The sequence below is a fragment of the Lissotriton vulgaris genome, chromosome 8, assembly GCF_964263255.1.
Source record: "Lissotriton vulgaris chromosome 8, aLisVul1.2, whole genome shotgun sequence".
In the NCBI taxonomy this organism is placed as follows: domain Eukaryota; kingdom Metazoa; phylum Chordata; class Amphibia; order Caudata; family Salamandridae; genus Lissotriton; species Lissotriton vulgaris.
Window position 1 is genome coordinate 1532243212 of NC_141696.1, and position 14535 is coordinate 1532257746.

Consider the following 14535-nt stretch of genomic DNA (forward strand, 5'->3'; position numbering starts at 1 on the left):
TAGTTGTTTTTTTAACTCTGAATGGACTAGCACTATATTACCCAGATATATTTGGCATGAGTAGGTAAGCAATGTCATCTGACTACTGACATCTGTGTTCAAGGGGAAGTGGAAGGTAATGCAGACAAGAGTTTACTTTACAATAAAGCATGAAATGGGAAATATTCATTGTCAAACCTGAAGGTAAGAGAGGTGGAAGCAAGTTTAGAAGGAGGACATAAAGCAAAGTCTATGTTAAATTGATTGTGTTGTAGATCAGTTGGAAAAAATTTGATGAATAGAGAAAAAGTACCACAGCTGATTCCAAGACCTATTTTGTTAGAAGCAAGGAACCTCTCAACTGTGCCGAAACCCGGGATTGAACCAGGGACCTTTAGATCTTCAGTCTGACGCTCTCCCAACTGAGCTATTTCGGCCTGCTTATAGCTGTGGTCTTCATACTTTAATTTAAACCATTTAACAAAATAGATGCAGGACCTGGATTTTTAACCTCATATGGTAGAGATATGTTTTAAGGAGTCCTGTATCATTCCGCAATTAACTGGTGCAATGGGTAAATAGCATTTTTTGGATCCAGGTTAGGTAGTTGTTTTTTTAACTGTGAATGGACTAGCACTATATTACCCAGATATATTATGCATGAGTAGGTAAGCAATGTCATCTGACTACTGACATCTGTGTTCAAGGGGAAGTGGAAGGTAATGCAGACAAGAGTTTACTTTACAAAAAAGCATGAAATGGGAAATATTCATTGTCAAACCTGAAGGTAAGAGAGGTGGAAGCAAGTTTAGAAGGAGGACATAAAGCAAAGTCTATGTTAAATTGACTGTGTTGTAGATCAGTTGGAAAAAATTTGATGAATAGAGAAAAAGTACTACAGCTGATTCCAAGACCTATTTTGTTAGAAGCAAGGAACCTCTCAACTGTGCCGAAACCCGGGATTGAACCAAGGACCTTTAGATCTTCAGTCTAACGCTCTCCCAACTGAGTTATTTCGGCCTTCTGATAGCTGGGGTCTTCATACTTCAATTTGAACCATTTAACAAAATAGATGCAGGACCTGGATTTTTAACCTCATATGGTAGAGATATGTTTTAAGGAGTCCTGTATCATTCCCCAGTTAACTGGTGCAATGGGTAAATAGCATTTTTGGGATCCAGGTTAGGTAGTTGTTTTTTTAACTCTGAATGGACTAGCATACACCCAGATATATTTGGCATGAGTAGGTAAGCAATGTCATCTGACTACTGACATCTGTGTTCAAGGGGAAGTGGAATGTGATGCAGACAAGAGTTTACTTTACAAAAAAGGACGAAATGGGAAACATTCATAGTCAAACCTGAAGGCAAGATAGGTGGAAGAAAGTTTAAAAGGAGGACAGAAAGCAAAGTCTATGTTGAATTGATCATTTTGTGGATCAGTTGATAAAAATGTTGATAGAGAAAAAAGTACTACAGCTGATTCCAAGACTTATTTTGTGAGAAGCAAGGAACCTCTCAACAGTGCCGAAACCCGGGATTAAACCAGGGACCTTTAGATCTTCAGTCTAACGGTCTCCCAACTGAGCTATTTCTGCCTCCTGCTAGCTGTAGTCTACATACTTTGATTTGAACCATTTAACAAAATAGATGCATGACCTGGATATTTGACCTTATAGGTTAGAGATATGTTTTAAGGAGTCCTGTATCATTCTGCAGTTAACTGGTGCAATGGGTAAATACTATTTTTGGGATCCAGGTTAGGTCATTTTATTTTTACCTCCGTATGGACTAGCACTATATTACCCAGACGTATTTTGCCTGCGTAGGTAAGCAATGTCATCTGACCACTGACATCTGTGTTCAAGGGGAAGTGGAAGGTAATGCAGACCAGAGTTTACTTTACAAAAAAGCATGACATGGGAAACATTCATAGTCACACCTGAAGGCAAGAGAGTTGGAAGCAAGTCTAGAAGGAGGACAGAAAGCAAAGTCTATGTTAAATTGATTGTGTTGTAGATCAGTTAGAAAAAAATTGATGAATACAGAAAAAGGACAACAGCTGATTCTAAGACCTATTTTGTTAGAGGCAAAGAACCTCTCAACAGTGCCGAAACCCGGGATTGAACCAGGGACCTTTAGATCTTCAGTCTAACACTCTCCCAACTGAGCTATTTCGGCCTGCTGATATCTGTGGTCTTCATACTTTAATTTGAACCATTTAACAAAATAGATGCATGACCTGGATTTTTAACCTCATATGGTAGTGATATGTTTTAAGGAGTCCTGTATCATTCCCCAGTTAACTGGTGCAATGGGTAAATAGCATTTTTGGGATCCAGGTTAGGTAGTTGTTTTTTTAACTCTGAATGGACTAGCACTATATTACCCAGATATATTTGGCATGAGTAGGTAAGCAATGTCATCTGACTACTGACATCTGTGTTCAAGGAGGACGAAATGGGAAACATTCATAGTCAAACCTGAAGGCAAGATAGGTGGAAGAAAGTTTAAAAGGAGGACAGAAAGCAAAGTCTATGTTGAATTGATCATTTTGTAGATCAGTTCGATAAAAATGTTGATAGAGAAAAAAGTACTACAGCTGATTCCAAGACCTATTTTGTTAGAAGCAAGGACCCTCTCAACTGTGCCGAAACCCGGGATTGAAACAGGGACCTTTAGATCTTCAGTCTAACGCTCTCCCAACTGAGCTATTTCAGCCTGCTTATAGCTGTGGTCTTCATACTTTAATTTAAACCATTTAACAAAATAGATGCAGGACCTGGATTTTTAACCTCATATGGTAGAGATATGTTTTAACGAGTCCTGTATCATTCCGCAATTAACTGGTGCAATGGGTAAATAGCATTTTTGGGATCCAGGTTAGGTAGTTGTTTTTTTAACTCTGAATGGGCTAGCACTATATTACCCAGATATATTTGGCATGAGTAGGTAAGCAATGTCATCTGACTACTGACATCTGTGTTCAAGGGGAAGTGGAAGGTAATGCAGACAAGAGTTTACTTTACAAAAAAGCATGAAATGGGAAATATTAATTGTCAAACCTGAAGGTAAGAGAGGTGGAAGCAAGTTTAGAAGGAGGACATAAAGCAAAGTCTATGTTAAATTGATTGTGTTGTAGATCAGTTGGAAAAAATTTGATGAATAGAGAAAAAGTACTACAGCTGCTTCCAAGACCTATTTTGTTAGAAGCAAGGAACCTCTCAACTGTGCCGAAACCCAGGATTGAACCAGGGACCTTTAGATCTTCAGTCTGACGCTCTCCCAACTGAGCTATTTCGGCCTGCTTATAGCTGTGGTCTTCATACTTTAATTTAAACCATTTAACAAAATAGATGCAGGACCTGGATTTTTAACCTCATATGGTAGAGATATGTTTTAAGGAGTCCTGTATCATTCCGCAATTAACTGGTGCAATGGGTAAATAGCATTTTTTGGATCCAGGTTAGGTAGTTGTTTTTTTAACTGTGAATGGACTAGCACTATATTACCCAGATATATTTGGCATGAGTAGGTAAGCAATATCATCTGACTACTGACATCTGTGTTCAAGGGGAAGTGGAAGGTAATGCAGACAAGAGTTTACTTTACAAAAAAGCATGAAATGGGAAATATTCATTGTCAAACCTGAAGGTAAGAGAGGTGGAAGCAAGTTTAGAAGGAGGACATAAAGCAAAGTCTATGTTAAATTGATTGTGTTGTAGATCAGTTGGAAAAAATTTGATGAATAGAGAAAAAGTACTACAGCTGATTCCAAGACCTATTTTGTTAGAAGCAAGGAACCTCTCAACTGTGCCGAAACCCGGGATTGAACCAAGGACCTTTAGATCTTCAGTCTAACGCTCTCCCAACTGAGTTATTTCGGCCTTCTGATAGCTGGGGTCTTCATACTTCAATTTGAACCATTTAACAAAATAGATGCAGGACCTGGATTTTTAACCTCATATGGTAGAGATATGTTTTAAGGAGTCCTGTATCATTCCCCAGTTAACTGGTGCAATGGGTAAATAGCATTTTTGGGATCCAGGTTAGGTAGTTGTTTTTTTAACTCTGAATGGACTAGCATACACCCAGATATATTTGGCATGAGTAGGTAAGCAATGTCATCTGACTACTGACATCTGTGTTCAAGGGGAAGTGGAATGTGATGCAGACAAGAGTTTACTTTACAAAAAAGGACGAAATGGGAAACATTCATAGTCAAACCTGAAGGCAAGATAGGTGGAAGAAAGTTTAAAAGGAGGACAGAAAGCAAAGTCTATGTTGAATTGATCATTTTGTGGATCAGTTGATAAAAATGTTGATAGAGAAAAAAGTACTACAGCTGATTCCAAGACTTATTTTGTGAGAAGCAAGGAACCTCTCAACAGTGCCGAAACCCGGGATTAAACCAGGGACCTTTAGATCTTCAGTCTAACGGTCTCCCAACTGAGCTATTTCTGCCTCCTGCTAGCTGTAGTCTACATACTTTGATTTGAACCATTTAACAAAATAGATGCATGACCTGGATATTTGACCTTATAGGTTAGAGATATGTTTTAAGGAGTCCTGTATCATTCTGCAGCTAACTGGTGCAATGGGTAAATACTATTTTTGGGATCCAGGTTAGGTCATTTTATTTTTACCTCCGTATGGACTAGCACTATATTACCCAGACGTATTTTGCCTGCGTAGGTAAGCAATGTCATCTGACCACTGACATCTGTGTTCAAGGGGAAGTGGAAGGTAATGCAGACCAGAGTTTACTTTACAAAAAAGCATGACATGGGAAACATTCATAGTCACACCTGAAGGCAAGAGAGTTGGAAGCAAGTCTAGAAGGAGGACAGAAAGCAAAGTCTATGTTAAATTGATTGTGTTGTAGATCAGTTAGAAAAAAATTGATGAATACAGAAAAAGGACAACAGCTGATTCTAAGACCTATTTTGTTAGAGGCAAAGAACCTCTCAACAGTGCCGAAACCCGGGATTGAACCAGGGACCTTTAGATCTTCAGTCTAACACTCTCCCAACTGAGCTATTTCGGCCTGCTGATATCTGTGGTCTTCATACTTTAATTTGAACCATTTAACAAAATAGATGCATGACCTGGATTTTTAACCTCATATGGTAGTGATATGTTTTAAGGAGTCCTGTATCATTCCCCAGTTAACTGGTGCAATGGGTAAATAGCATTTTTGGGATCCAGGTTAGGTAGTTGTTTTTTTAACTCTGAATGGACTAACACTATATTACCCAGATATATTTGGCATGAGTAGGTAAGCAATGTCATCTGACTACTGACATCTGTGTTCAAGGAGGACGAAATGGGAAACATTCATAGTCAAACCTGAAGGCAAGATAGGTGGAAGAAAGTTTAAAAGGAGGACAGAAAGCAAAGTCTATGTTGAATTGATCATTTTGTAGATCAGTTCGATAAAAATGTTGATAGAGAAAAAAGTACTACAGCTGATTCCAAGACCTATTTTGTTAGAAGCAAGGACCCTCTCAACTGTGCCGAAACCCGGGATTGAAACAGGGACCTTTAGATCTTCAGTCTAACGCTCTCCCAACTGAGCTATTTCGGCCTGCTCATAGCTGTGGTCTTCATACTTTAATTTAAACCATTTAACAAAATAGATGCAGGACCTGGATTTTTAACCTCATATGGTAGAGATATGTTTTAACGAGTCCTGTATCATTCCGCAATTAACTGGTGCAATGGGCAAATAGCATTTTTGGGATCCAGGTTAGGTAGTTGTTTTTTTAACTCTGAATGGGCTAGCACTATATTACCCAGATATATTTGGCATGAGTAGGTAAGCAATGTCATCTGACTACTGACATCTGTGTTCAAGGGGAAGTGGAAGGTAATGCAGACAAGAGTTTACTTTACAAAAAAGCATGAAATGGGAAATATTCATTGTCAAACCTGAAGGTAAGAGAGGTGGAAGCAAGTTTAGAAGGAGGACATAAAGCAAAGTCTATGTTAAATTGATTATGTTGTAGATCAGTTGGAAACAATTTGATGAATAGAGAAAAAGTACTACAGCTGATTCCAAGACCTATTTTGTTAGAAGCAAGGAACCTCTCAACTGTGCTGAAACCCTGGATTGAACCAGGGACCTTTAGATCTTCAGTCTAAGGCTCTCCCAACTGAGCTATTTCTGCCTTCTGATATCTGGGGTCTTCATACTTTAATTTGAACCATTTAACAAAATAGATGCAGGACCTGGATTTTTAACCTCATATGGTAGAGATATGTTTTAAGGAGTCCTGTATCATTCCCCAGTTAACTGGTGCAATGGGTAAATAGCATTTTTGGGATCCAGGTTAGGTAGTTGTTTTTTTAACTCTGAATGGACTAGCATACACCCAGATATATTTGGCATGAGTAGGTAAGCAATGTCATCTGACTACTGACATCTGTGTTCAAGGGGAAGTGGAATGTGATGCAGACAAGAGTTTACTTTACAAAAAAGGACGAAATGGGAAACATTCATAGTCAAACCTGAAGGCAAGATAGGTGGAAGAAAGTTTAAAAGGAGGACAGAAAGCAAAGTCTATGTTGAATTGATCATTTTGTGGATCAGTTGATAAAAATGTTGATAGAGAAAAAAGTACTACAGCTGATTCCAAGACTTATTTTGTGAGAAGCAAGGAACCTCTCAACAGTGCCGAAACCCGGGATTAAACCAGGGACCTTTAGATCTTCAGTCTAACGGTCTCCCAACTGAGCTATTTCTGCCTCCTGCTAGCTGTAGTCTACATACTTTGATTTGAACCATTTAACAAAATAGATGCATGACCTGGATATTTGACCTTATAGGTTAGAGATATGTTTTAAGGAGTCCTGTATCATTCTGCAGTTAACTGGTGCAATGGGTAAATACTATTTTTGGGATCCAGGTTAGGTCATTTTATTTTTACCTCCGTATGGACTAGCACTATATTACCCAGACGTATTTTGCCTGCGTAGGTAAGCAATGTCATCTGACCACTGACATCTGTGTTCAAGGGGAAGTGGAAGGTAATGCAGACCAGAGTTTACTTTACAAAAAAGCATGACATGGGAAACATTCATAGTCACACCTGAAGGCAAGAGAGTTGGAAGCAAGTCTAGAAGGAGGACAGAAAGCAAAGTCTATGTTAAATTGATTGTGTTGTAGATCAGTTAGAAAAAAATTGATGAATACAGAAAAAGGACAACAGCTGATTCTAAGACCTATTTTGTTAGAGGCAAAGAACCTCTCAACAGTGCCGAAACCCGGGATTGAACCAGGGACCTTTAGATCTTCAGTCTAACACTCTCCCAACTGAGCTATTTCGGCCTGCTGATATCTGTGGTCTTCATACTTTAATTTGAACCATTTAACAAAATAGATGCATGACCTGGATTTTTAACCTCATATGGTAGTGATATGTTTTAAGGAGTCCTGTATCATTCCCCAGTTAACTGGTGCAATGGGTAAATAGCATTTTTGGGATCCAGGTTAGGTAGTTGTTTTTTTAACTCTGAATGGACTAACACTATATTACCCAGATATATTTGGCATGAGTAGGTAAGCAATGTCATCTGACTACTGACATCTGTGTTCAAGGAGGACGAAATGGGAAACATTCATAGTCAAACCTGAAGGCAAGATAGGTGGAAGAAAGTTTAAAAGGAGGACAGAAAGCAAAGTCTATGTTGAATTGATCATTTTGTAGATCAGTTCGATAAAAATGTTGATAGAGAAAAAAGTACTACAGCTGATTCCAAGACCTATTTTGTTAGAAGCAAGGACCCTCTCAACTGTGCCGAAACCCGGGATTGAAACAGGGACCTTTAGATCTTCAGTCTAACGCTCTCCCAACTGAGCTATTTCGGCCTGCTCATAGCTGTGGTCTTCATACTTTAATTTAAACCATTTAACAAAATAGATGCAGGACCTGGATTTTTAACCTCATATGGTAGAGATATGTTTTAACGAGTCCTGTATCATTCCGCAATTAACTGGTGCAATGGGCAAATAGCATTTTTGGGATCCAGGTTAGGTAGTTGTTTTTTTAACTCTGAATGGGCTAGCACTATATTACCCAGATATATTTGGCATGAGTAGGTAAGCAATGTCATCTGACTACTGACATCTGTGTTCAAGGGGAAGTGGAAGGTAATGCAGACAAGAGTTTACTTTACAAAAAAGCATGAAATGGGAAATATTCATTGTCAAACCTGAAGGTAAGAGAGGTGGAAGCAAGTTTAGAAGGAGGACATAAAGCAAAGTCTATGTTAAATTGATTATGTTGTAGATCAGTTGGAAACAATTTGATGAATAGAGAAAAAGTACTACAGCTGATTCCAAGACCTATTTTGTTAGAAGCAAGGAACCTCTCAACTGTGCTGAAACCCTGGATTGAACCAGGGACCTTTAGATCTTCAGTCTAAGGCTCTCCCAACTGAGCTATTTCTGCCTTCTGATATCTGGGGTCTTCATACTTTAATTTGAACCATTTAACAAAATAGATGCAGGACCTGGATTTTTAACCTCATATGGTAGAGATATGTTTTAAGGAGTCCTGTATCATTCCCCAGTTAACTGGTGCAATGGGTAAATAGCATTTTTGGGATCCAGGTTAGGTAGTTGTTTTTTTAACTCTGCATGGACTAGCACTATATTACCTAGATATATTTGGCATGAGTAGGTAAGCAATGTCATCTGACTACTGACATCTGTGTTCAAGGGGAAGTGGAATGTGATGCAGACAAGAGTTTACTTTACAAAAATGGACGAAATGGGAAACATTCATTGTCAAACCTGAAGGCAAGATAGGTGGAAGAAAGTTTAAAAGGAGGACAGAAAGCAAAGTCTATGTTGAATTGATCATTTTGTAGATCAGTTGATAAAAATGTTGATAGAGAAAAAAGTACTACAGCTGATTCCAAGACCTATTTTGTTAGAAGCAAGGAACCTCTCAACTGTGCCAAAACCCAGGATTGAACCAGGGACCTTTAGATCTTCAGTCTAACGCTCTCCCAACTGAGCTATTGCAGCCTGCTTATAGCTGTGGTCTTCATACTTTAATTTAAACCATTTAACAAAATAGATGCAGGACCTGGATTTTTAACCTCATATGGTAGAGATATGTTTTAAGGAGTCCTGTATCATTCCGCAATTAACTGGTGCAATGGGCAAATAGCATTTTTGGGATCCAGGTTAGGTAGTTGTTTTTTTAACTCTGAATGGACTAGCACTATATTACCCAGATATATTTGGCATGAGTAGGTAAGCAATGTCATCTGACTACTGACATCTGTGTTCAAGGGGAAGTGGAAGGTAATGCAGACAAGAGTTTACTTTACAATAAAGCATGAAATGGGAAATATTCATTGTCAAACCTGAAGGTAAGAGAGGTGGAAGCAAGTTTAGAAGGAGGACATAAAGCAAAGTCTATGTTAAATTGATTGTGTTGTAGATCAGTTGGAAAAAATTTGATGAATAGAGAAAAAGTACCACAGCTGATTCCAAGACCTATTTTGTTAGAAGCAAGGAACCTCTCAACTGTGCCGAAACCCGGGATTGAACCAGGGACCTTTAGATCTTCAGTCTGACGCTCTCCCAACTGAGCTATTTCGGCCTGCTTATAGCTGTGGTCTTCATACTTTAATTTAAACCATTTAACAAAATAGATGCAGGACCTGGATTTTTAACCTCATATGGTAGAGATATGTTTTAAGGAGTCCTGTATCATTCCGCAATTAACTGGTGCAATGGGTAAATAGCATTTTTTGGATCCAGGTTAGGTAGTTGTTTTTTTAACTGTGAATGGACTAGCACTATATTACCCAGATATATTATGCATGAGTAGGTAAGCAATGTCATCTGACTACTGACATCTGTGTTCAAGGGGAAGTGGAAGGTAATGCAGACAAGAGTTTACTTTACAAAAAAGCATGAAATGGGAAATATTCATTGTCAAACCTGAAGGTAAGAGAGGTGGAAGCAAGTTTAGAAGGAGGATATAAAGCAAAGTCTATGTTAAATTGATTGTGTTGTAGATCAGTTGGAAAAAATTTGATGAATAGAGAAAAAGTACTACAGCTGATTCCAAAACCTATTTTGTTAGAAGCAAGGAACCTCTCAACTGTGCCGAAACCTGGAATTGAACCAGGGACCTTTAGATCTTCAGTCTAACGCTCTCCCAACTGAGCTATTTCGGCCTTCTGATAGCTGGGGTCTTCATACTTTAATTTGAACCATTTAACAAAATAGATGCAGGACCTGGATTTTTAACCTCATATGGTAGAGATATGTTTGGAGGAGTCCTGTATCATTCCCCAGTTAACTGGTGCAATCGGTAAATAGCATTTTTGGGATCCAGGTTAGGTAGTTGTTTTTTTAACTCTGAATGGACTAGCACTATATTACCTAGATATATTTGGCATGAGTAGGTAAGCAATGTCATCTGACTACTGACATCTGTGTTCAAGGGGAAGTGGAATGTGATGCAGACCAGAGTTTACTTTACAAAAAAGGACGAAATGGGAAACATTCATAGTCAAACCTGAAGGCAAGATAGGTGGAAGAAAGTTTAAAAGGAGGACAGAAAGCAAAGTCTATGTTGAATTGATCATTTTGTAGATCAGTTGATAAAAATGTTAATAGAGAAAAAAGTACTACAGCTGGTTCCAAGACCTATCTTTTTAGAAGCAAGGAACCTCTCAACTGTGCAGAAACCCAGGATTGAACCAGGGACCTTTAGATCTTCAGTCTAACGCTCTCCCAACTGAGCTATTGCAGCCTGCTTATAGCTGTGGTCTTCATACTTTAATTTAAACCATTTAACAAAATAGATGCAGGACCTGGATTTTTACCCTCATATGGTAGAGATATGTTTTAAGGAGTCCTGTATCATTCCGCAATTAACTGGTGCAATGGGCAAATAGCATTCTTGGGATCCAGGTTAGGTAGTTGTTTTTTTAACTCTGAATGGACTAGCACTATATTACCCAGATATATTTGGCATGAGTAGGTAAGCAATGTCATCTGACTACTGACATCTGTGTTCAAGGGGAAGTGGAAGGTAATGCAGACAAGAGTTTACTTTACAAAAAAGCATGAAATGGGAAATATTAATTGTCAAACCTGAAGGTAAGAGAGGTGGAAGCAAGTTTAGAAGGAGGACATAAAGCAAAGTCTATGTTAAATTGATTGTGTTGTAGATCAGTTGGAAAAAATTTGATGAATAGAGAAAAAGTACTACAGCTGATTCCAAGACCTATTTTGTTAGAAGCAAGGAACCTCTCAACTGTGCCGAAACCCAGGATTGAACCAGGGACCTTTAGATCTTCAGTCTGACGCTCTCCCAACTGAGCTATTTCGGCCTGCTTATAGCTGTGGTCTTCATACTTTAATTTAAACCATTTAACAAAATAGATGCAGGACCTGGATTTTTAACCTCATATGGTAGAGATATGTTTTAAGGAGTCCTGTATCATTCCGCAATTAACTGGTGCAATGGGTAAATAGCATTTTTTGGATCCAGGTTAGGTAGTTGTTTTTTTAACTGTGAATGGACTAGCACTATATTACCCAGATATATTTGGCATGAGTAGGTAAGCAATATCATCTGACTACTGACATCTGTGTTCAAGGGGAAGTGGAAGGTAATGCAGACAAGAGTTTACTTTACAAAAAAGTATGAAATGGGAAATATTCATTGTCAAACCTGAAGGTAAGAGAGGTGGAAGCAAGTTTAGAAGGAGGACATAAAGCAAAGTCTATGTTAAATTGATTGTGTTGTAGATCAGTTGGAAAAAATTTGATGAATAGAGAAAAAGTACTACAGCTGATTCCAAGACCTATTTTGTTAGAAGCAAGGAACCTCTCAACTGTGCCGAAACCCGGGATTGAACCAAGGACCTTTAGATCTTCAGTCTAACGCTCTCCCAACTGAGTTATTTCGGCCTTCTGATAGCTGGGGTCTTCATACTTCAATTTGAACCATTTAACAAAATAGATGCAGGACCTGGATTTTTAACCTCATATGGTAGAGATATGTTTTAAGGAGTCCTGTATCATTCCCCAGTTAACTGGTGCAATGGGTAAATAGCATTTTTGGGATCCAGGTTAGGTAGTTGTTTTTTTAACTCTGAATGGACTAGCATACACCCAGATATATTTGGCATGAGTAGGTAAGCAATGTCATCTGACTACTGACATCTGTGTTCAAGGGGAAGTGGAATGTGATGCAGACAAGAGTTTACTTTACAAAAAAGGACGAAATGGGAAACATTCATAGTCAAACCTGAAGGCAAGATAGGTGGAAGAAAGTTTAAAAGGAGGACAGAAAGCAAAGTCTATGTTGAATTGATCATTTTGTGGATCAGTTGATAAAAATGTTGATAGAGAAAAAAGTACTACAGCTGATTCCAAGACTTATTTTGTGAGAAGCAAGGAACCTCTCAACAGTGCCGAAACCCGGGATTAAACCAGGGACCTTTAGATCTTCAGTCTAACGGTCTCCCAACTGAGCTATTTCTGCCTCCTGCTAGCTGTAGTCTACATACTTTGATTTGAACCATTTAACAAAATAGATGCATGACCTGGATATTTGACCTTATAGGTTAGAGATATGTTTTAAGGAGTCCTGTATCATTCAGCAGTTAACTGGTGCAATGGGTAAATACTATTTTTGGGATCCAGGTTAGGTCATTTTATTTTTACCTCCGTATGGACTAGCACTATATTACCCAGACGTATTTTGCCTGAGTAGGTAAGCAATGTCATCTGACCACTGACATCTGTGTTCAAGGGGAAGTGGAAGGTAATGCAGACCAGAGTTTACTTTACAAAAAAGCATGACATGGGAAACATTCATAGTCACACCTGAAGGCAAGAGAGTTGGAAGCAAGTCTAGAAGGAGGACAGAAAGCAAAGTCTATGTTAAATTGATTGTGTTGTAGATCAGTTAGAAAAAAATTGATGAATACAGAAAAAGGACAACAGCTGATTCTAAGACCTATTTTGTTAGAAGCAAAGAACCTCTCAACAGTGCCGAAACCCGGGATTGAACCAGGGACCTTTAGATCTTCAGTCTAACACTCTCCCAACTGAGCTATTTCGGCCTGCTGATATCTGTGGTCTTCATACTTTAATTTGAACCATTTAACAAAATAGATGCATGACCTGGATTTTTAACCTCATATGGTAGTGATATGTTTTAAGGAGTCCTGTATCATTCCCCAGTTAACTGGTGCAATGGGTAAATAGCATTTTTGGGATCCAGGTTAGGTAGTTGTTTTTTTAACTCTGAATGGACTAGCACTATATTACCCAGATATATTTGGCATGAGTAGGTAAGCAATGTCATCTGACTACTGACATCTGTGTTCAAGGAGGACGAAATGGGAAACATTCATAGTCAAACCTGAAGGCAAGATAGGTGGAAGAAAGTTTAAAAGGAGGACAGAAAGCAAAGTCTATGTTGAATTGATCATTTTGTAGATCAGTTCGATAAAAATTTTGATAGAGAAAAAAGTACTACAGCTGATTCCAAGACCTATTTTGTTAGAAGCAAGGACCCTCTCAACTGTGCCGAAACCCGGGATTGAAACAGGGACCTTTAGATCTTCAGTCTAACGCTCTCCCAACTGAGCTATTTCGGCCTGCTTATAGCTGTGGTCTTCATACTTTAATTTAAACCATTTAAAAAAATAGATGCAGGACCTGGATTTTTAACCTCATATGGTAGAGATATGTTTTAAGGAGTCCTGTATCATTCCGCAATTAACTGGTGCAATGGGTAAATAGCATTTTTGGGATCCAGGTTAGGTAGTTGTTTTTTTAACTCTGAATGGGCTAGCACTATATTACCCAGATATATTTGGCATGAGTAGGTAAGCAATGTCATCTGACTACTGACATCTGTGTTCAAGGGGAAGTGGAAGGTAATGCAGACAAGAGTTTACTTTACAAAAAAGCATGAAATGGGAAATATTCATTGTCAAACCTGAAGGTAAGAGAGGTGGAAGCAAGTTTAGAAGGAGGACATAAAGCAAAGTCTATGTTAAATTGATTATGTTGTAGATCAGTTGGAAACAATTTGATGAATAGAGAAAAAGTACTACAGCTGATTCCAAGACCTATTTTGTTAGAAGCAAGGAACCTCTCAACTGTGCTGAAACCCGGGATTGAACCAGGGACCTTTAGATCTTCAGTCTAAGGCTCTCCCAACTGAGCTATTTCTGCCTTCTGATATCTGGGGTCTTCATACTTTAATTTGAACCATTTAACAAAATAGATGCAGGACCTGGATTTTTAACCTCATATGGTAGAGATATGTTTTAAGGAGTCCTGTATCATTCCCCAGTTAACTGGTGCAATGGGTAAATAGCATTTTTGGGATCCAGGTTAGGTAGTTGTTTTTTTAACTCTGAATGGACTAGAACTATATGAACCAGATATATGTGGCATGAGTAGGTAAGCAATGTCATCTGACTACTGACATCTGTGTTCAAGCGGAAGTGGAATGTGATGCAGACAAGAGTTTACTTTACAAAAAAGGACGAAATGGGA

At 38.5% G+C, this 14535-nt stretch overlaps 5 non-coding genes across 5 annotated transcripts; all 5 read right to left on the reverse strand.

Moving 5' to 3' along the window:
• Positions 1 to 2086: 2086 nt before the first annotated feature.
• On the reverse strand, positions 2087 to 2159 carry TRNAF-GAA (transfer RNA phenylalanine (anticodon GAA)). Its single transcript has one exon. It is a non-coding gene; the product is annotated as a tRNA-Phe (tRNA).
• A 2793-nt stretch (positions 2160 to 4952) lies between these two features.
• On the reverse strand, positions 4953 to 5025 carry TRNAF-GAA (transfer RNA phenylalanine (anticodon GAA)). The gene has a single exon. It is a non-coding gene; the product is annotated as a tRNA-Phe (tRNA).
• Positions 5026 to 7235: 2210 nt separating this feature from the next.
• On the reverse strand, positions 7236 to 7308 carry TRNAF-GAA (transfer RNA phenylalanine (anticodon GAA)). Its single transcript has one exon. It is a non-coding gene; the product is annotated as a tRNA-Phe (tRNA).
• A 2797-nt stretch (positions 7309 to 10105) lies between these two features.
• On the reverse strand, positions 10106 to 10178 carry TRNAF-GAA (transfer RNA phenylalanine (anticodon GAA)). The gene has a single exon. It is a non-coding gene; the product is annotated as a tRNA-Phe (tRNA).
• A 2834-nt stretch (positions 10179 to 13012) lies between these two features.
• On the reverse strand, positions 13013 to 13085 carry TRNAF-GAA (transfer RNA phenylalanine (anticodon GAA)). The gene has a single exon. It is a non-coding gene; the product is annotated as a tRNA-Phe (tRNA).
• Positions 13086 to 14535: the final 1450 nt, after the last annotated feature.